The sequence below is a fragment of the Lampetra fluviatilis genome, chromosome 2 (genome assembly GCF_964198595.1).
Source record: "Lampetra fluviatilis chromosome 2, kcLamFluv1.1, whole genome shotgun sequence".
Taxonomy (NCBI): Eukaryota; Metazoa; Chordata; class Hyperoartia; order Petromyzontiformes; family Petromyzontidae; genus Lampetra; species Lampetra fluviatilis.
In genome coordinates this window covers 7534233-7556655 of record NC_136276.1, presented here as the reverse complement: position 1 = coordinate 7556655, position 22423 = coordinate 7534233, and the positions used below count along the sequence as shown (strand labels likewise).

General features: G+C 41.1%; 1 protein-coding gene across 4 annotated transcripts in view; it reads left to right on the top strand.

Moving 5' to 3' along the window:
* LOC144940977 (growth factor receptor-bound protein 14-like) overlaps positions 1-22423 on the top strand; it is a 134033-nt gene that overhangs the window by 55072 nt on the left and 56538 nt on the right. Inside the window, exon 1 of one of the 4 annotated variants that reach the window (XM_078867455.1) lies at positions 21450-21557. The exons of the other annotated variants lie outside the window; for them this stretch is intronic. The gene's annotated coding sequence lies outside the window, so the exon portion shown is untranslated. Of the gene's footprint in view, positions 1-21449; positions 21558-22423 lie in introns of those variants that run through there. 4 annotated transcript variants of the gene reach the window in all.

Genomic DNA, 22423 nt, shown 5'->3' with positions numbered 1-22423 from the left:
CATAATAAAATAATTCTCACGACGTTTCGGCCACAACTCAAGCAGCCGTCCTCAGGTGAAGAACAGGTCTGTCGGAAAGACAGCTTCATTCAGACGCTGTCTTTCCGACAGACCTGTTCTTCACCTGAGGACGGCTGCTTGCGTTGTGGCCGAAACGTCGTGAGAATTATTTTATGAAGTTTTTAAAATTATTATTTTATTATTTCCCTTCTACGTGACTTTACCGAAAGAACCAAGAAGATGAATCCCTGCAGTCACGAAAGCTTTAAATCAATGAAGGAGACTTTTACCCGTGACATATACGTGCCATGCACCCCTCTGGGCTGTCTTTGCTCCCCCCCCTTCTCCTTGTGCTGTGGCTGGTGGGGAGGCTCAGGCGCTCGGTGGGTGGGTGGGGGGCACAATAAGTGAATTTCTCCGCCGCCACCTCGCGAGTTGTGTTTCATTTCAGCTGGCGCCACCAGAATGCGCATGTTGGTTTCCGAAGAGCGCGCAACGCATTCAATTGTGTGTACGTGTGCTTGCGCACGTTTGCTTGCGCGCGTGTGTGCGCGTGTGTGGGCGTGTGTGTGAGCGCGCGTGCGATTTGTCTCGTACTTACAACGGTTTTAAAGTAGGGTCGTAAAAATAGTGTTTCTTGTTGTTGTTGCTGCTGCTGCAGCAGCAATACCGGTAGCCGCGTGAAGAAGGGGGGGGAAAATACCGCTCAATTTTCCGCACATATAGAAATGTCTCCTGCATTGGACTTGCAATCCAGAGGTCGTCCGTTCGATTCCATCACCCTGGACTACAGTTGAAACAATAGGACAGGTTTCTCAAACTCCTCGTGCTCTGCATCTGTCAATGGATACACCACGTGCGGTTTGTTGGTGGGGTTAAGTGTGGGTATGCCCATCACCTCTTTCTAAAAAGTTCCACAGTTAACGGTTACCAATTACTGACTTTCGAAAACCCGTAATCGATGCTCAAAAAGATTTCCGGCTAACCGGTTACCATTTAACTACTAAAGTCCAAAGTGCTACACTTGCTCAAAACTATTGGTTAAACTTATAGTGAAATTGAGGCGTCGTGGTGGCGAGCTGTCAACTTCCTTGGCCTGGTAAACAGGAGATTGTGGGTTCAATCCCGACCCTTACGCCTGTATATTTGGAGTTTGCGTGTTCTCCCCTTGGTCGTGTGTCCTCATGGGATTCCCTCCACATGTAGAAACATACGCTTAGAGTATTTGGCTTCTATACATTCCCACACGATAAGCCACTTCGTTGAGCTATCATTTGTGGCCAGGTCGCTTCCAAAAAGAGCTACAGTATATAGCTCAGTGGGTCTTACCTGGTAAAATAAAAATAGTTTAGTTTGTTTAGAGCAGCTGTACTTTTGAGCTTTGACTAATCGCCTACCGGATAAAGTTTGACGTCAGGAGCAGAAGCGTGCTAGGTTTTCAGTGGCCGGGTGCATAGGACAACGATGTTAGGTCAAGTCCTAAAAGCAGGGCTGTAAATATTAATCTGCTGTAGAGTCACGCTCCTATGCGGTCATTACAACCGCACATTAAACAAAAAGAGAATATTGATAAACCGGATCACACAAGTGAGATTTTATGGAAAATTGCATTTCTTGTGAAATTTGCAATGGGAGCGTGTGCATGGTTCGTGTTTGCACAATATACACAATCAGCAGTACGGGTCATATAAAATATGACAGAGCACAGAAGTGTGGGTGATAATTTTGTTTTACACCCGAAGAGTGGGTTACTCTAGGGCACATTAAGACTACGTATATATAAAAAAAAATACCTGGCATTGCAACACGCCTAACGTATCGGAAAATAACCAAGTTGCTCATGCGTCTCTCAGTGTTATGGGGACTTGAGGCGGGTGTTATACGTGTATGCTGGTGCAGATGAATCGGTGTTTTGTGATTTCACGCACAGATAAATATGTGCCAGTGTTAAATTTCATTTCACAGTGGTGGCAACCATGCAGTTCTTGTTGAGCCACTTCTACAAAGCACTTGTATTGTTCACTTACTGCACACACACACACACCCACATCATTCACTTCTATAGGTTGTTCCTTTGTATTTATGTAGTTTTTTTTCTAAATTGTATTGAAAGCATGTCGTTTATGTAAATGCATGATAGTTTTTTTTCTATTTTGGTTTATAAACATGAAAATTTAATTTTTCTTAATTCTATATAGGGCACTTGTGTAAAAAACATCAGATTAATGAAAATACCGTTATGGAAGAGAAATTGATAATGTGATCGAAATTATACTGAAACTATTAATGCATTTACAATGTACATTTAAATACAGTAAATGCATTTTGAAAATGTTATAGCGTATAAGTGCAGTGTATTTAACAAACTTGTGCTATTGACAATGCAAATTTTATTTAAGAAAATAGCAACATACTCAATTGTGGGCTGTAGATATCTGTTAGAGGGACACAACTGAAAGACATACCAACATATCTACACCTGGGACAGTTATTGAAGGATCACTAGGAACAAAGTGAGGAAATGGAGACCGGTGAAAGCAGGTTGCAGTGCTTTTGGAAAATTGCACTTGACAATGAAAAGCAACATGTAAAAATACTATTTTTTTTTAAGTACAGACACCTGTTGTGACAAATGGATCAGAAACGTGCACACTGAGAAAATGTAACTAAAAGTTCAAAAGTTTGCAAAGAAGTGTGAACGGTGCATAACCTGCAATTACAAAAAAGAAACAGAAGGAAGAACACATGAAACGCAGAGCGAATGCACTTTAGAGAGCATTGCATGTTGAACTTCTTTCGCACTGTACTCATGCAATCGTGTTAATCGGGAGTGCTGGGTAAGTACAACAAACTAAACACAAAAAGCAGTTGTGAAAAAATGTTGTTTTAAATCTAGACTTACAAGTGCATTGCTCCAGTGGCTTCCTAATATCAGAAGGAAGAGCGTTCCAGACGGCCACGGAAGCACATCTGAAAAGGTGATGCGGTGACCATCTTTGTTCGATGGCTATCCAAAAGCCGCCGCTGCGAGGATGACCGGAGTTCACGTGATGGTTTATGCTCCTTGACGAGCTCGGAAAGAAAGATATTGTGGTTCATTTTTGGCAAGCACTTTGTGTATAATTAGTGCGACCTCATAATGTATTGCATTATATTGAGAAAGCACGTAGGCTTGGTGATGACACCGTGGCGATGGCTGGCGGTCCAGTCTAATGATGGAGTGGCAGCCATAGGAGGGATCTCACCTGAGAGGACCTCTATTGAGGAGATGGAGCGATGAAATTGCCTTGTGTGCAAATAGCTAGATGGATTGTTGCATAACAGGACATGAGCGATGGCGGTGATGTCAACCAGCAGTGGATAGACCATGGCTCACGCTGATAATGCTTCGTGCAGTTTGCCTGTCCAAGTATAAAGCAGAATGTTACGATTATATTTTTGGCACACAAGGTGTACAGTATGAGGATTGGCAATACTATATGCCATTGTTATGGGTAATGTTGTGCTCAAACCTAATCTAAGTAAAGAACAGATAAGAGATCTGTGTCAGCATTTCCTTGCATAGCTTCTCAAGGATACAATATATGTTTATATCTTAGAGCCGTGGTTGACAGATGGCTTGGCTCATGAAACACTGTCTATTATATCACCACAAAGGTACACAAAAGTTATTGTTTCATGGAGATAAATAAGAATTCATCTGAGTATTTAAAGGTCTTTGCAAATCTGCTTTACAAAATAATAATATCATCGAACGCTAATCTTGCTTAATCTTGCTGCTAACGTCTCTTTTTATTTCCCCCACAAACGTTTACCCAGGCTAATATTCTTTTGTTCAGCCAGAGGATGTCTTCACATTACTGCAGCTCATCTGAAAGTGCACGTTGTGTTGGCTCAGCTGTGGATTTAACCTCCTTCAAATCTGGTAACAATGGTCAAGCAAGCTGAGAAGGTTTGCTGAGAGGGAACGGATAAAGGAGCTTTCCTGAAGGGGGCAAAGACAACATTTGGGCTTCACTGTGTGTGCATTGCTGGCAGCAAGAAGTGGGATCAGCCCAAGAAAACGATGCCACTTAAGCCAGTCCTGAAAAGACACTCGGCAGATCTTTTGATTAAACCTCCAGTGTATTAAACGTGGACTCGTGAAAAGTTTGAATGTGACGGCGATTCTTGTACATAATTCTAGACATGCAATTTAAACTATTGGATGAAAAAATACATTTTTGTTCAATGGAATCCTGATATTTGCTGTTTGCATTAATTTTAAGTTCTGTTTTGATTGCCTCAAAAGCAGTGCAGACCAGACGCCTGTCGTAAGAAGACAGACCTCTTAAATAAGACCACACACATATGTGTGTGTCTTGGAGCAATGCCTATGAAATCAAACGTGATTTTAATTAACTTAAGGAGGGCACAATGTGCATACCATGTGTGCTATAAAAGTTATGAAGTTTGGAGACATGTCCATTATACTCACTCATAGTCAGTCCATATAATAATACTGTTAGGAATTAGTTTTTTTTTTAGAAATGGCAACAAATAATCAACATATTCTTAACTAAGATACCTTTTAATAAACTGGCCTGGTGGTGCAGTGGTCGAGTGTGCGCTTCGCAATTGGGAAATTGCAAAGTTCAAATTCTATTGGGGGTTGACTCAGGCACTCAGCCCTATATCCGTCTGGTCGATAAAATAAGTAGGACCTGGTGAGGAAGTAAAATAATACTAACCCCTGCCATATGAATGGGGAATTGTTTCAACTGGCTCAAAGCTGTAAATAGGAGATAAGCAACAACCTACACTCAATCGAATGAGAAACCACCTTTTTCTTTTGTGAAGAATGCTGGAACCCTGAACTGGCTTAAAAAATAAGCTGTAATTTCTGACTGTTGTTGAATTTAGCTTTACTGAGGAGTACATTTACAACAATTGTGCATGCACGTGGCGTGTATTGATTTGGAAATGGCGATATTGTACACATGATGTAGTATTTGAAATTGTTCTTTAATGTTCTAATTTGCACACTATTGTAGACTGTAAAATATTTTCCCACGAACAACGGTAAAATTGAGGCATTTTGTCATTGCAGTCTGTTTTCCTAGAGCATGGTAGTTGCGTTCCTGAAGAACTCCGTGTTATGCAATAATTGCGTTATAACATAGGGTAAAGCACAGTCCGCGATAACACATGAGATGCATATGCAGGCCGAACAAAGACTGAGGCTCGTGGGTAGCATCTAGAAGCATCCAGCAGCATCCCGCCTTGCGTGATGTTATGCCGAGGCAGTTGTAGAGCCGTTTATTCATACTTGCGTGACATCATTCTGTTCACTCAATCGCGTTGTATCCAATTCGCGTCCTCGTTATACAAAAATGTGTTCCCCAATTTTTTCATCACGTTATATCCAATTTGCGTTATGAAAACACGCATTATAGGAGAACAGACTGTACTTTTCGTTGCACGTTGCATTATGGGTATTAATGTTGAGATTTAGTGATTTACTTTAATTGCAGTAATGACCACAACCTCCACTTGGAGCATCATGTTGTCTCAATTGGCTCAGAGATGTGTTGTGATTGCTTGCGAAGCAGCCAGGGACGTTTGCAACGTCCATTCGTTAGTCTGTGGCTCTGCAGCGTTTTTCGTATACGCAAGGCATCCACGTGATGACTCGCTTGCCAGAACCGCTGTGCTCACGACCCAGGACATTCTGTCGTCTCAAAAAGAGATTCATGGGACCACCAAAGTGCCACTTGTCTCTGTGTTCAGGGGAGACGTCGAGTCTGCGCCGAATATTCCGCGAACCGCTTGTCTTGCAATTCTACGAATTCTGTGGTGCAACAAGGACAGGCAGAAGACTTAACATTTCCTGCCCGATGTTCTCACGGATAATTGAGCACAACAAATGTCTTTCCTTCCAGTAGATGCATGTGACTTAATGAAACTTTCATAATGTTTCAAAACACAACCCATTTGTCAATAACATTGCACGAAAAGGCAATATATATTTGGTGATATTTAGGGACGAGAGATTATGTGCAAAATTAATATGGCCCGAAATGTCACCTATTATATATTTTCCTTTTGGTGTTGTGTTGTTGATGAATGTGCTTGGTTTGGTGCTTGTGCACAAATGCAGTCTCGATTTGTTTTGCATATTGTTTGTGCCTCATTGGAATGAAGAGGATGGGTGTAAACTGAGAGCGTGTAAATAAGAGATAAAGCACTTTTTAAAATCTAAGATGGAGCATATGAAATGTTTGCACTAGTACAGCACTAGATTTTTAGTTGCTTCGACCGTGGGGTTTTAAATTGACAATAAACATATCACTCTTTGGTTCTTTCGGTAAAGTCACGTAGAAATAAAATCAATTAAATAATAGAATACGACGTTTCGATTGCAACACAAGCAACCGTCACCCTCTGTGTGTCTATGTTGTGTGTCTCTCTCTGTGTGTCTCTGTGTTGTCTCTCTCTGCTTGTGTGCTTGTCTGTGTGTCTCCGTGTCTGTGTTTTGTCTCTCTCTCAAATTTAGCAATCTTTGGAAGAACGTAATTAACCAGGTAAGGTGCTGACTGTTGTGTTAGCCGACTCTCTGTGTTGCATTGCATTGCATTTCTAAGTTCACTAGGTTTGTTTTCTACTCGATGACGATTGCTTATGTTGCAATCGAAACGTCGTATTCTATTATTACATTTATTTTCTTTCTACGTGACTTTACCGAAATAACCAAAGAGTAATTCCTGCAGTCGCGAAAGCTTCAAATCAAGTTTCATGAACATATCTTCAAGGAAGCAGCCTGTGCAGGAGGCACACGTGCTGCAGATACATATTACAATATTCACTGGTGTTTTTCATTGTTCGCTAACAAAAAACGAATTAATTGTTTTTTAAAATAAGTTGGACAAATAAAAATGTAGGCATCTTTCCAAAATCTTGTCCTACTTGTGGACACAATACAAATGTTAACGTGTATATTTATGAAATAATTGCATTTTGGATGCAGTTCTTGCATTTTCTTTAGAAATGTGCCACGCCTGTCAGATTCTGTCCAGTTGTGATTTAAATATACTGCAATACGCGCACGAACAATAACTATTCAATTTAGTAAAATGGCATGTCAGTCAGTTTATTCAAATCAAAATGGGACAATTTTGATTTAAATAAATTGAGTTCTACTCCTACTTCTCAACACAAACTCGAGTACCTGCAAAATGTTGCCTTGGTCTCTTTATTTCAGCCACAATTTCCACGTCTACAGATTTAAGTGTATAACCAGGACTTTTGTTGTTTGTGGATCGCATTTGTGGCTCATTTTTAAAGGTAAAATCAAGAACACGTAATCCGTAATGGTTTAGACCGATGGATTTTCAAAGCAAAATTGTCCTTCAACTCTTTTGGCATTGTGGCATAACCTTTTTTTTAATTGCATTTCAAAATCAAAATTACATGTTTTCATGGTTGCCCCAATTACAGTAATCAGTGCTGGAGGATTCAGCACGACACTGGAGAAGTACAATTAAATAAGATAATAGATATTGAGGAATAATACAATCCAAAATATAATATATATCCCTATGGTTAAGTATTACATTCCGCATTGTACATACAAATAACGTACATTATTGACAAACATAAATCACGTGGTCAGCGTTACAATATCCAATGGGCAAAGTTGTACGAAATTAATGTACAAGAAAAGAAAATCATGTCCATGACAGACGCAAATCACGATTTCATACCATGCCTCCACTGTGTTTTACACCACTGGTTAGAACAAAAGAGTTATTGTACATTCGTGTTTGGTCGTATAGCGTCAGACTATACAAGACAAATATCCCCCGTATAGCCTTAACAGACTGTTGGGGGAAGTGCTATCCGTGAGCACCTTTGAAGGCCAGAATGGTACACGAGGGGGTGGGTGGCCAGCATCTCGCCCGGCCGTCCCTTGTCTCCCCAGTTGCGATGTTTACACACCACACCATGTACTCATTCGAGGCTGAGTCGATCTAGGGTAGGTCCAGGTTCGGATATTTGTCACTGGTGTTGGCGGTGAGCAGAAATCGAACCCGGGTCGTCGGGTTCGTAGCGCAGCACGCTAACCGCTAAACCACCGCTCCCCGTCAGACTATATACACACAAAAATTCTGGCATTGAGCTAGGCTGCTTTCAGCTGTAAAATATTTTTTCCCCGTCACTCTTCTGCTTGACTAAATGTTTACTTCATTAACGTTGTGTTAAATGTGCATTTGTAACACGTTAACCAAACAAATCCTTGACTGTATTCTATAAACTATATCAGGCTACATCACGTGTAGTGTATAGCTATTTTGAATGGACTGTGATGCAAAATGGACAATGTGTCCATTATTACAGAGGTCAAAGAGGTTTTTGTTGTTATGACACATTCTAGCAGATGCATTTTTTTCAACAACTCATTAAAATAGGATTTATCTGTCATGTAGTGTACTCTAAGCGGACATGAGAAACGCATTGATTGAAATATTATGGTATACCTTATGCTCACCATTATATGCATTTACTTTTTTTTATCGTGGTGAAGTGGGATTATTTACTGCAAATTAGTAATGTATAATTTGACGTTTAAAACATGCCAAAAGTGAGGAATTGTGTTCATACAGATAAAGTGATCATGACTTTAAAAGGTTACAATTATTGATGATTGAATTAACATTTTGATGGGATTTTATTTGATCACTTTACCCCAATTCCATCACAATTGTGATAATGGTGTCGTATTGTGGGACGAAGTATCCTTTCGGATCTCTCCAGAATCGTTCGACTCTTTGTTGGAGATTTACCCACGGAAGTGGATGTCACAGAGCTACCTCTGAGATTCCTCCAAGTGAACTCTGGTCCGCACACAGCACAGGGCAGCACTTCCCACTCGCTTTGCATATGATAGTTGAGCCAATATTTTAATTCCGCAGTGTGTTTTAAAGGTGCACAATCAGCTCCATTGATACGGTGTGTTTTTTTATTCATCGTGGAAACAACGTATACTTTGTGGCATTGCTGTACATCACAGTTAGAGCAGGAATGCCATCATTGGCACGTGCAACCATACTTGCACACCTGGCAATGTGACCAATGTACACAGACAGGTACAACACAGAATTTGTTATTGTACTATCATCTCACCCTCTTAAGATGACATGTCAGTCAAAATGTAGACTTTAGAATTATTTGCTGTAAATTAATTATATATTGGGAGCGGTGGCGTAGTGGTTAGTGCACTTTGTGCTTTGTACCTAATTCCTCGCCATGGATAAAATCAGTGGTGAGTGATATTTGAACCAGTCCTGACGCCCTATTTCACCAATCTGCATTGGCCACTGTGGTGAAGTATGGTCAAACATGGTGAATTGACAGAGGGCTACAAATGATCATTCTGAGAGTTAGAATCCCTTTTTGTTATTGATTAACTGATGCATCATCATACCCATCGTAGGCTAAATCTCTCATTGTCTATGCAGTTACAGCATTTATAATACAATAAAAATGGACCTTGTGATTTTAATATTTAAATTGGTTTTCAATAGTAACTTCTGGTTTCAGATTACTATTTTCCTATCGTCAACGCGAAATCAGTAGAAGTTACATTTTAACCGCATGTAGTTACTGACTGACTCTCTACAGAATACTGCATGCCCACCGTTTCTGGACATGCGGCCCCATTTAGATTCTACACACATCCAAGTCGGACTGTGTTGTATTTCGAAATAATTTCTAAAACTGCTACTCTGAAATTGTAGATTTTTCGGAAAGCGCTTTGGTCCATTTTGAGCTAAATTTAACTGCAGTTAAATTATTTCGTGAATTGCAAATGCTGCTTGTCGGCTACCACACCGCAATAAACGGCCCTGAGTTTGCACATTTTGACAGTTTAAAGTTCTTTTATACGACTGCTATTTGCGGTCATGCAACTGATCTTCGGATTTGTAATCAGTGAGGTAGACTGCAAACGTAATAAAAACTCAAAATGTAACCACGATATTAATCGTAGCATGGCGCCCTAATATCTCATTATCAATCGCCACTGCTTTTTAGAGACTATGGCTAAAGCCAACCCTAATTTTTTTATATTTATGATTTAGCAAACCGCATTTCACTCCGTGCTCAAACAATAATTACATGCTTCAAAGTCCACAAAGTGTTTCCGACAAGAATGTCAGCCTTTCTTAACCATAACATACAGAGGGGATATGAAATGGTGCTGGCAAAGAGCGCTTGTCCTGATGTAACCTCATTTTTTTAAAAATTGACAAATTCTCATAGTTTATTGCATCTGAGATTCCGATATTGCAAACATTCAAAAACATGATAACTGTATTTCAAACTTCTTCATGCAGAAGAACACTTCATTTAAATAGCCTTACTATACAGGGGATGCATGTGGGATAAAAGGGGAACTTTTGACTAAGTGTGTGAAATACCTATGCACGTATGTATTAGACATTTTTTTGTCAATTGTCTTTAATTTCATCCCTTCAGAGCATATTGTTTCCATGTACTGGACATGTGTTTTCTGTTGAAATGTAAATGTTGATGGTTTGTCCTGCAATGAGAAATATTTAGTATTGGTTGATAATAAACATAAACTATGTATGGACACAAAAAATGTGACTTTTAGAACACTGATATAATTGTACATTAATGCAAAATTAAGTCATAATGTACATGTTGAACTTCTTTCGAACCATATGCAGACAACCGTGCATGGCCAGGAATCGAACTTGGATAGCCAGGTTCTTAGCACAGTGTCAATCGCTTCACAAATGTTCCCCCATGTAATTCATCCTCATATCACCAGCAATGTCAATCCACTGCTCGATGAACACTTCCCCTAAGCTTCCACTATCACTCACACAAATTCTGTCATGTAATATCGATGTCATCAGTAACCAGTTTAACAATTGAGTGTACAATTCAACTGACATCTTCGTGATGTGGTATTATAGTCCAATTGTCATGCATCTGTGTGAAATCAGTGTACTACGTCTGGTTTTATTACATACATGAGGATGCTTTCTGTTACATTGACTTTGAGCAAAATGTATGGCTTTGTGTATCAGACGACAGAAGATATAAAATATCAGTTATGAAATTTTGAATGTCCTCAGTGCCAAGTCTCTCCATTAAAATCCTATGTGTACGCAGTGATAAATATGCTTGAAAAATACTGCCTGAAAGAGCACTTCCATACACATAGCTGCTTAATTTTAAAAGAAAATACCATAAATGTAGGGTACACTATTTACAACTATTTTGGTCACATATATAAGTACAGTACATTTTATAACAATGTTTGTTACCCTGGATAGAGTGTAACATCCGCAAATAATAATAATATTGTGCATTGTAGACTTTTTTTTTATAAAGTGGCTTTGTGCCAAAATTTATTGTTCTGCAAATTGTCACAAAATATATGTGGTGCAGGCTGCACAAGGGATGGTTCAGTGGCCTTTTTCTGCCCACATTGCAACATGTCATGGCTAGGCATGAAAACTGGGGCAAAAATTCCATGCGAGTGGATAGAATCAGGTCATTGCTCAAAAAATATTTTACGATAGTGTCGTGAAGCTGATGAAAAATATACCCTGGTTGTAGAAATGTCACGTATATACATACACACACATACTGCACTGCTCTGTACTATAAAATCTAGCACAGCAAATATTGGCGAATGTTGTGACTCTAGACCAGCTAAGATTTCACGTAAAATTAAAATGAAATGGGTGTACTGCAAGCTTAGCCGTATAGGGCACAGTAGACCTTGGTCCCATGTGATGTGTTAAAACTAATGGCACCAAATTATTATGCCCAATGACAGTGCATAAATGATAAACAATTAAAATGTCTCAAATGCAAGTGTATGATGGTATAGACTTTTATTTAGAATACTAATTACATATTTTTCAGCTCAGTTGTTATAGAGAAATAATATATATATGCTCTGGGCCCATGGAATGTGTGTTCAGGGAAATGATCCGTTATTGTTGGGAAGAAAGGCATCTTTGCGTTGTCGAAGATAAGGTGATTTAAACATATTTTTACCATCGTTTTTATTTCACTCACATCCCATAACATCTTCTTGGTTGATTCGGTAAAGTCACGTCTTCAGGTGAAGACGGCTGCTTGCGTTGTAGCCGAAACGTCGTGAGAATTATTTTATTTTATTATGTTTTGTTTGTATTATTTTATTACTTCCCTTCTACGTGACTTTACCGAAAGAACCAAGAAGATGAATCCCTGCAGTCACGAAAGCTTTAAATCGAAATCCCATAACATTTTTTTCGAATACACATTGCTCATGTCTCCGAGTTCCGCAAACTGTGCATGTTTGCATGTATTTATTGAAATTTCCATATATGGTTTTGCTTCAGTTCAGAATTCAGTGATTTGAAATGGTAACCTCATCTGCCTGTTGTATAATTCTTGTGTTCAGGTGGAAATTGCTGGACATTCCCAATGCTACCATTTCTTTTTCACAGATGCAATCAATTGGCTCGAGTACACTTGCTGAGAATAACTAGTTTTGTAGCAATAAATCAGGGACCGTTGATGCTAAAACTAATTAATTACGAATTTGGATTAAATCAAAGCAGGATATTGAGCCGCTTGTGACTACGTTCCAACACCATTATAAGCTCGCAACCTCCGATTAGCGTGGTTGGCTACGTACGGTGTGAGACAAGTGCAGCATCCATACAACGTACATACACAAGCTATTGTTCGTCATCAAGTAGTTCCGATTGGCGAGAGGACAAAAGGGGTGTGTCTGGCCATTTCATCCACCCCATCCATGCTCCACCCATCCTTCCCGTGAACCCTGGCATTATCTTTGCGGACTTCGGAGCTCCAAGCGTGCAAGTGCTGCCATTGGGTGAAGGCGGTGGTCATGTGAGTTGCAGCAATCTCTTGTGCAGTAGGTCTGCGTGTGTCTCAGGGTAGTTTGACCCAGAAACCGTGATACGTGCAACACCAGATCAACTGTGCACACCGTGGCTAAACGCCTCTTTTGGGAAGGACTGATCTGTAAAGTGTTTTTAATGCAACAATTAAGGTTGGTTATATTTCATGTTTGCTTTATAATTGTCATCCTTTAACAAAAAAATGTGTTGTTTTTATCAAAAGAGTCAGTTGAAAATGTAAATTCCACATCGGTGTAAGAGATAGCAGAAAATGGACAATAAGATTCATGTAACAATTATACCCTAATTGGATATTGAATTTAAAAAAATATAAATTTTGACTAATAAACAGCAAATTAATTATTTGCAAATTAGAAAACATGTGTTCAGTAATCCAATTCCACTTGGCTAATCGTGGGATCACTCCTTAGCACCGTACGTAGCCAACTGTGCTAATCGGAGGTGCGATTGATAAATGGTTGCTGGTTTCACAATAAGGGCCGATTTCTGGAGTCTGGAATGCAGTGATGGGGATATCTATCGGTTTGTGTTAGTCCATTACCGTATATCAAACTGCAGACACATTAAATTGGATAACGGGAGGGTGATACTTTCTGGTACATTCTTGCCTTTACTGCTCAAAGCTTCAAATTAATGTTAATTTCCAATTTTCTATACAAACAGCCTGGAACAGTATCTCGAAGAAAAAAAGCCCACGATGCTTGAGTATTTTGTTGAGGGATGTATGTTTTGCAGAGGTGTGGACTCGAGTCATGTGACTTGGACTCGAGTCAGACTCGAGTCATGAATTTGATGACTTGCGACTCGACTTGGACTTGCATAACAATGACTTTGTCCCACCTATGAGATGTGGACTCGAGTCATGTGACTTGGACTCGAGTCAGACTCGAGTCATGAATTTGATGACTTGCGACTCGACTTGGACTTGCATAACAATGACTTTGTTCCACCTATGAGATGTGGACTCGAGTCATGTGACTTGGACTCGAGTCAGACTCGAGTCATGAATTTGATGACTTGCGACTCGACTTGGACTTGCATAACAATGACTTTGTCCCACCTATGAGATGTGGACTCGAGTCATGTGACTTGGACTCGAGTCAGACTCGAGTCATGAATTTGATGACTTGCGACTCGACTTGGACTTGCATAACAATGACTTTGTCCCACCTCTGATGTTTTGTACATTTAACCTGCGGCAATTACGGAACATTCAAAGCGGTCCGTTTTCAGACACCTTTAACTCGCCGTTTAAAAATCGCAAAAAAATAGTGCGCCGCACAAAAGAGAGTGCCGTTTCTTTAAAACTCTTCATTAACGATTAATGTCATTGTCTACCTTATCACTCCACTATTGCGTGTTTTGGAAGCGCGAGTGGATATGCCTCGTGGTCCACTGGCTTAAAATGTGTAGTAAACCAATGTGCCAGAGATGTGCAATATTTGGCGTCTACGGGATAGTCCAAGGTCCCCTGATTTACGATCGCTGGTTCTTTGCTTTGCGTGTAGTGACTTGCTGCCCATTCATACCTCGAGCAAGGAAGTTTCAGTTTCTCCCCTTGCGTAGGGATATTACCGCAGTCACTTAGGGTTACATTTTAACAAGTTGGTGAAAAAAAGCTTTCCCCCAAAGAGGTGGGTGGTGGTGGGGGGGGATACTGAAGGTAACAACACAGCACACTCCTTCGAATTGCGTACTCTCTTATGTGTGTGTCATTGACGTCCTTGTAAGTATTACGGCTGAGTGACGAGGCTTCCCACAGCTGTCCCGTGCATGTTGGGCCGAACACGTGGAAATTTGGCCGGGAGGGTAACGGCTTCCCACGCGTTTTACGTGCCTCCTGCCCCACAAGGAGTGGGTGGGTGGGCATGGCTGCTCCATTTGGCACTGTCGCTGTCTTGTCAGCACCTAGTTCGACGCGAATTAGTCATGAGCAACTGCAGAGGTAACATCAGATTGTGAATCATTGACTTGACACTGCTGGTTACGTTTAAAGTGACTTAGTTGCGGCCGACACGGTGTGCCAGCATATTCGTCTTTTTGAATGCTGCACAATTTGTGAGCACGCCGTGTTTCATCTGTGAGTGATCCGTGTGAGCTCTGCGCCATGAAAGATGACAAAAAAGTAACATTTGAGTGTCGAGATGTTAATTACCTCGCCTGGTATGCAAGAGGTCGTGGGTTTGATCCCGACCCTGACGCCTGTATATTTGGAGTTTGCATGTTCTCAACCGTGATCCACAAGCAGAATTCTGGAAAAATTGCCCGATGATGCTGGATGTAATTACCAGCGAAACGTTATACACAAATTGTACATTTCGTGAATTTACTTTCCAACACACGGGTGGGCTGAAGTAGTAACTAACTGGCACATTTTTGTTTACGTGACAAACCTTACTGTGTCGGGTGGTGGCGGTTTAACGACACATTTATACTTACCCCAAAAAAAAGCATCATGAATAATTTTGGTCGCGAAAGCCTACGCGTCAAAATGTAAATGCCGCTTAAGTTGGCCGTTGGCTGAAGTTTTAGGGAGAAATCAGGCCGACTCGAGTTGCCTGTCCTTGGGAAATGAAGTGTAAAGGCTGAGTTTAAGGCAGTCATTTCCTCCTGCCCATGTGTGATTTGCTCCCTCCCCTGCAGCTCACCTACCCCACAGCATTAACCCTTCCACCCTCCCCCCATGCTTTGCCAAAGTGAGCACATGTTTTGCAAACACGGACCGCTGAGGTTGTGCTCCTTGCATGGGTGAATGCTATTGTAAGCAGTCAACCTTGAATGCCTAATGGTGCTGTTTCTTGCATGAGTTACAACTTGTAATTTACGTTTAACAGACCATGTTAAACAAAACAATCATATACAATGTAGTTCTGGTTTAAATTTCTTCGTGCTGTTTGCGTACTACTGTATAATTAGTATGACCGAGGGATTATTTATTTAACCTCACAAGTGGGTTAGAGGGACAGAAAGTGGCCACTTTATTCTCTTCTCTGGCTTGTGAGTGTGATGGTTTAATACCTCTTGTGATTCATTCCGGAGAAACTGCAAAAGAAGCTGGTGTCTCCTGGCAACTTTTGCAAAGCACAATCTAGTTGAATAAACTTGAATTTTGGAGGTCAATCAATCATCTAGGTTGAATATCTAAATAATGCAAGGCGTCAATCATGGTCAAACTACAGCTCTGAAAATCCTAGCTCACTCCACTGCTGGCCACTAGACAGAGCTCTAGAGAACCCCTCGACCGGGTATTTGGCCTACTTTTCCATGCTGTCCAGACGTCTTGGAAGAGGTGGGTGTACTCACACTTTACCTCTTTTCATAACCTACCGATCAGCTGACTGTTGGTGTGCCCATTATTTTACTGTCGGTTGGGCAGAAGCAAAGGGATTTAAGAAACCTGCGGATTGTTTGAATTGCCCCACCGGGTGAACAAATCAATCCAGGGACCTGCGGTGTGCTCACCATTACGCCACGGCAGCATCCCAACTCATGGCAATGCAGCACAAAACCTGGTGGTCTCATAATGGATAGAATAGTGACCATCTGCCAAGAGGTTATTTCTAAAAATGCGTAGGTTCATCGGACAAGATATTTTCATCTGCTGTGATCATCTTTAATGTGTCGTCTGTCAGAGACTTAGAACTATTTTAAGCCAGGTGAAATTAAGGAACGAAGCCAAGGAATTTTTATAATAATAATGCTGGTGCCGGTGAATTGTAAATCTGTGTGCTCTCAAAATATCTGCAACTGCCCCCCACCCATACATGAGCTGGTACAACATGTTCTGTAAACACATTTAGGCGCATACAATTGGCACATTGTACACAGAATCGCAGCTACATAGCTCCATAGCCATAAAGGCCATATTACATAGGGTTGCGTATTAGTTGCATCATGTGCCGCCTGTGCATAGCCTAGAGTAACAGCGAGCAGTTCACTGGTTATGTGCGGCTTCACATTGCCAACACTTTGATTCTAGACTCTTTGCAGGCTTAAATTAAGTTCACGTGACTTCTCAGCCAATTGACACACGTGGTGATGACTCAACATTGTCAACTCGATACAATATGAAATGACAGAATAATATGGGAGAAATACAGTGTTAATAAAGCATCGTCATTCAATATTCATCACCAAACATGATAGATCCACTGTTGGATGAAAGCCTCCCCAAGTCCTCACCATCTACTCCACATTGGGAAAGATGGTACTGGTCCTCAGAACACCTTGAATTAAGGATGCACCCTGCATGGACATTCCTGGTTCAGGAGGACCTGCAGTAGCAGGTCCAGACTTCAGGCATTTTCAGTTGACTACCTAGATGTTTAAAGGGTAAGGTTTACCAACCACGGGGTTTCTAAGTAGGGCCTCCTGCTGAAATCAAGGATAGCATCCACATACAAGGTCTATGCTAGCCATTTGAGGTCTTTCTGCTGTCAGTGCATCAGGATGGGACACGATCATTTGTCATGCGGGTTACCAGCTATCGCTCACCTGCAGGAAGAGTTTGAAGGTGGTGTCTCCTTTTCATTTGCAGTCGGAGTTGCATTGTGTCTGGCTCTCAGCGGCTGTTCGTTTAGTACAGAAACGCTGTCCCGGTGAATGCCTCCTCAAACCTCCGGATATTGGACTGGTTGAGAGAATGCATCTGACATTGCTACGAGTTAGCCAAGACAGTTTCCCTTAAAGCTTTAAGGGCCCGTTTCCCCTTGAGTGGTGGCAACATTGTGGACTCCCGAAAACATCCTAGCAGAGGTCAACTGCAGAGCAGCGACTCGGAAGATTGTGGCGAACGTTTGCTGGACACTACAGGCTGGACACCTTGGCCTGCTTAGGAGGGCAGTTATATCAGCAGTCGTTTAAGGAGTGGCCTGTCCCTCCTACAGCTTACCAGCTTTTAGTATTTTGCTACCCGTTAAGACTAACTAGTAACAAGTGGACAGCAGTGTAGACTGTTTATTAAAGTGCAAACCCTTATTTATGAATATTTGGGAGAAAATCAGACGAGCTGGAGAAAACTCACGCATGCTGTCCGATACAGATGGGGCAGACGTAGATTAGTCCACACTTGCTGTACCATCTTCTGGCTTGCCAGGGTATGGCAATTCGACACCCACAGCAAGGGGGTTTCACAACCTTTGTGTGATCCGCCAACCCCGTATCACCGTCCTGGAATGTAACATCCATTTTTGAAGGATTCAAATGAGAGAGTAGTTTTGAACGGTCTAGTTAAATGCCTTTGTTATGAAAGAGATACATTAAAATATAAATATGTCCAAAGACATCACGCAGTCGAGACGTTTGTAAAATAACCAAAATAACCATGACCCTCTGAGATGTCAATGCAATGTGGGGTCACCAACACCACGTCGGATGCGTAGAGGTTTAGAGCAATGGGACTTGTACGAGAACACCACTCGTGTGACTATAGTTTGATTGACGTAGCTCAAACTGCTGTCTAATTGTAATTCTTTAATAATGAATGATGGGGTGGAGCAGTAAGCACAGTGGTTAGCGCTACTGCACCGTGACAACGCAGCAACTTTAGTTTTAGATTCCTCGCCAAGGGCAACATTAGTGGCGAGTTCTAAGAATCGGTCCTGGGCTTGCCCACTTTACCAACCCACACTGACCATTTCGGTGAAGTATGGTGCGGGGAAGTATTTTTTCAGCAGTGGATTGACAAAACTGTACAATAATGCACGCTACCTTTCATCGGCACCCTGTACACGGCACTAAAGCTCACACTACAGCCCGTGAGTTCCCGTCACAATGGCGTGCTGGCAGCGTTAACTGAAATTATAGGTGGTGGTGAGACGGGGGGGTCAGAGAGAAATTGCAGTAGTTCCAAAGCTGCCTGTGATGTCATGGCTGAAAAGCAGCTTCTGTGCAGCCTGGCTTAAGAAGGCCCTCATACATGGTCAGTTTACTTTGTGTCCCAGTGCACAGTTCAATAATGATTTTCTTCACTCGCGTTTCTTGACCTTTTCCCCATCACGACTCGCTGGAATGGCTTTGGTCACAACCAGTGAGATGAAACAGCTGTTTCAAGAACCCCATGCAGGGTTTTAACATTGAGGGGCATCTGTTTAAAAAAAACTAAAATATGTAATTATGTAAATTGCTTTTTTTAGCGCACGTAATATCAATGCATACATTGTACTGCGTATGAATTGCTAATTCCTCTGACCTCCCCAGGGTAGGTAACATGTATGATCAGTTACGCATGCACGTGTGTGTTCTTATGAAAAAGGTGGCGTAATGGTAAGCACACTGCGCTATGCTCTCAGTGACCTGGGATTTATTCCTAGCCAATTATAACATCAGTGGAATTGGGTTGTGAATTGGCTGTTGCATTCTCCTCTATCAACCTGGCCTCAAATGAATGTCTTATATATAATGTGGTTAACAACAGCACTCAGATGAAAGGTTGGCCGGTTATGATATTGGCACCCATACTCCTTGGTGTGCTTTACGAGCATTGATACAATTAAAGTTAAAGGTAAATGTACAGTCCTTGTGTAAATCGACTTCTGGATGAAGACCCCCCCCTCCCATGTCGTGCTGGTCACGGGGGCTGTTTGACCACATACTTCATCACACCATGCAGTGCAGGTTGGTGAAAGGTGGGGGAGTTGCCAGGACCGGTTGAGATATAATTTGCCACTGATGTTAGCCGTAACCAAGAATGGAACAGCGTAGTGCGCTAACCACTGCATCACTGCTCTACTCCCTGAAGCCTGAGTAGGTATGAACAGTGCTTTCCACTCGTTATATTCTAACATATGAATTGGATATATGATTCGTAACTGTATTACGTAAATATACGAAGTTGTTTTTTCATGCGTTTCTAAGGTGCAGTATTTATGAATATATAATCTGGCTGGGTGAGCGCACTGGTAAAGAAAGGTGCATGCCAAAGGTTCAGAGTTCAAATGCGATTCAGGGGTGAACTCAGTCCTTCACCTCGAGTGTCGATAAAATCAGCATAACTTTGTAGCCAAGTCAACAGTGGTTGTCGAATGGAAATACGAACCCCTGCCATAGGAATGTGGAATTTCCACTACTGGCTCAGGGCTGTAAGGAGGAGATGAGTGTCGCCTCGGGCTCAGTTGAGCTGGAAGCCTCTCTTGTCTTTCAAAGAACAACGGATATGCTTAGCCTGTGCTTAACACAGCTGCCAAGTTCATATTCCATATGCTGTATATTTTCTTATACAATGCATTCCAGTGGCACTTATTTGTAGATTAGTTGCATTTCTGCTCGTGGTAGATTTGCAGAGAAGCTACATGAAGAGCACAAAGTCCCCTCCCGGAAAAGGTTCTGTAAATAAATAAACACAAGTAATTGTATACCATGGAAACAAAGACAGTTAACCCTTTCAAGATTTATATAAACAAATATTTAATTAGCCATAATTGAAAGGAATAAAAAAACACCAAACACACACATGCCTCATCTGTCATTTCCTGGAAGATTTTGGGGAAGCTTTAAATCTTTTAGCAGAAGTCTGAAAAATATAATCGCACATTTCACATGTGGAATAACTGGTCTTGTAACCTAAAAGGAAAACAAATGGTGATCATAGTTACAGCCGTGTAATTGAAATATCCCTCTAGAGTTTAAGGGAACTGCTTAAGAGAATAGGTTCGTCTCTCTCTCTGTCCACTTTAACATTGTACTTTCATGTGTAATCGTTTATTTTTGTCATAATTCAGTAAAAAAATCACCGTTCAATTATGATTGTTAAAAAAAAATGGCGGTATTGTACAGAACAATTCAGGAATGGTCTTGCTAAAATATTATGTTGAATCTAATTGTGCACATAGATATGAGAATAAGGTGCATTGCTATCATTGACAATTGCATGTTTTTGCTTACAAATGCTGCTATGGTAATTAAATGTATGCATTAGATACAAAAGAAATCTGATTCATTTTTTGCATGTGGTACATGGCACCACGATGAAATCAGAGCGAATGATTAAGTTCAAACAGCAACTCTGGTTTAATTCGACCTTTTATCGGCGGCAATTTAAAAAAATACATATTTTGGCTCTGCCACGCGTTCTTTTGTTTTAGTTGCATTAAACTGTAAATACGTTACACTCATCCAAGAATCGTTTTCCTTAAAATGTTGCAATATTGTTCCTAGAATTTTTCAAGTGATATTTGACATATTTGAATTATTAACACACCGCACAATGGCTGAATAGAAAAAAAGGCCAAAACATGAAATTCAAGTAAGGACAGAAGCAGTAGTGTTTTGCAAATCCACTGTGTATCTGGAGGGTGTTAGTGGCTATCAAATGGCCACCCGGGCCTGGATCCTAGCCCACAGTTGTTGCATGACACTCGTGTCTGATGTCGCTGTCGTCATATAAATGCTCTCGTTAATATTGCCCGTTGCCCGGGAAATGGGGCCACGATGCTTTTTTTTTGCATTTGCATGCCGCGCCGCGCCGCCCACTCTGGCCGCGGTGGAGAGCGGCCTGCTGTCTTTGTCACCTTGGGCTTGGCACACGGGTTGTTTGGTGTGAGGCACGCTCACGCGTCCCAGGGGCGTGTGAGCACAATGCGGCCGTTTGTGCTCTGCTCGAAGGTAAAAAAAAAAACCCTGCAAAATGCAAGCGGTGCTTGGTTGGGTCTTTTGTGAACGTTTTAGCCGCCTATTAATTTCACGCGGCCTTTTGTCAGAGCTGAGAGCGACGACGCACTTTTATTCATCCAGGTTAATTTATGTGCTGCGGGATGGGGTGCTCGCGCTGGAAAATTGGATCGATTTATATGACAATTATAGAATTTTGTACAGGGATGTAGAATCGCATTCTCTCCCACAATTCAGGGTGATGAGTTAAAAAATTTTTTTTATGTAAAATTGCTATCTCTGTGTCTGTGGTTTGTTATATTTCGCTCACATTTTGAAAATGTATTGAGTGGTATAAAATGCATATATTAGTCTTCATATGCAAATCATATAATTTCTGTTGGGCATTTCAGTGCATATAATTTAATGGGAACAATTAATGCAGAATTAATGGATATTTCAGTTACCATGTCCTTTGAATGCAAAAATTTCACAATATTGGAAAAACTCCAATGAGTTAATTAGTTAATTAATTAAAAATTCAAAGCAGCCCGACAGACATCAAATTCTACATACTGCTACATCCAGAAATGTTAGCATATATTTTTTACATCATCATATGTGTAACTATCAATAAGTGTAAATATAAGTATTGATAGTCTGACAAAAATCAAACCTCAAGAGCAGTTGCAACAATTCCCTCTTACGGTAACATCTATGACAACTTTGATTGTGCCGTTCGTTGCTCGGTTCGAAAATGTTTTAGGCCGCTGGGTCTGTGCTCAGTAATTGTGTGTAAAAGAAACCCCCAAAATACACATTTATTCCCAAACATTACAAGAGCGACACATACAAAACACCCCCCACTTGTGCCGTTCAAT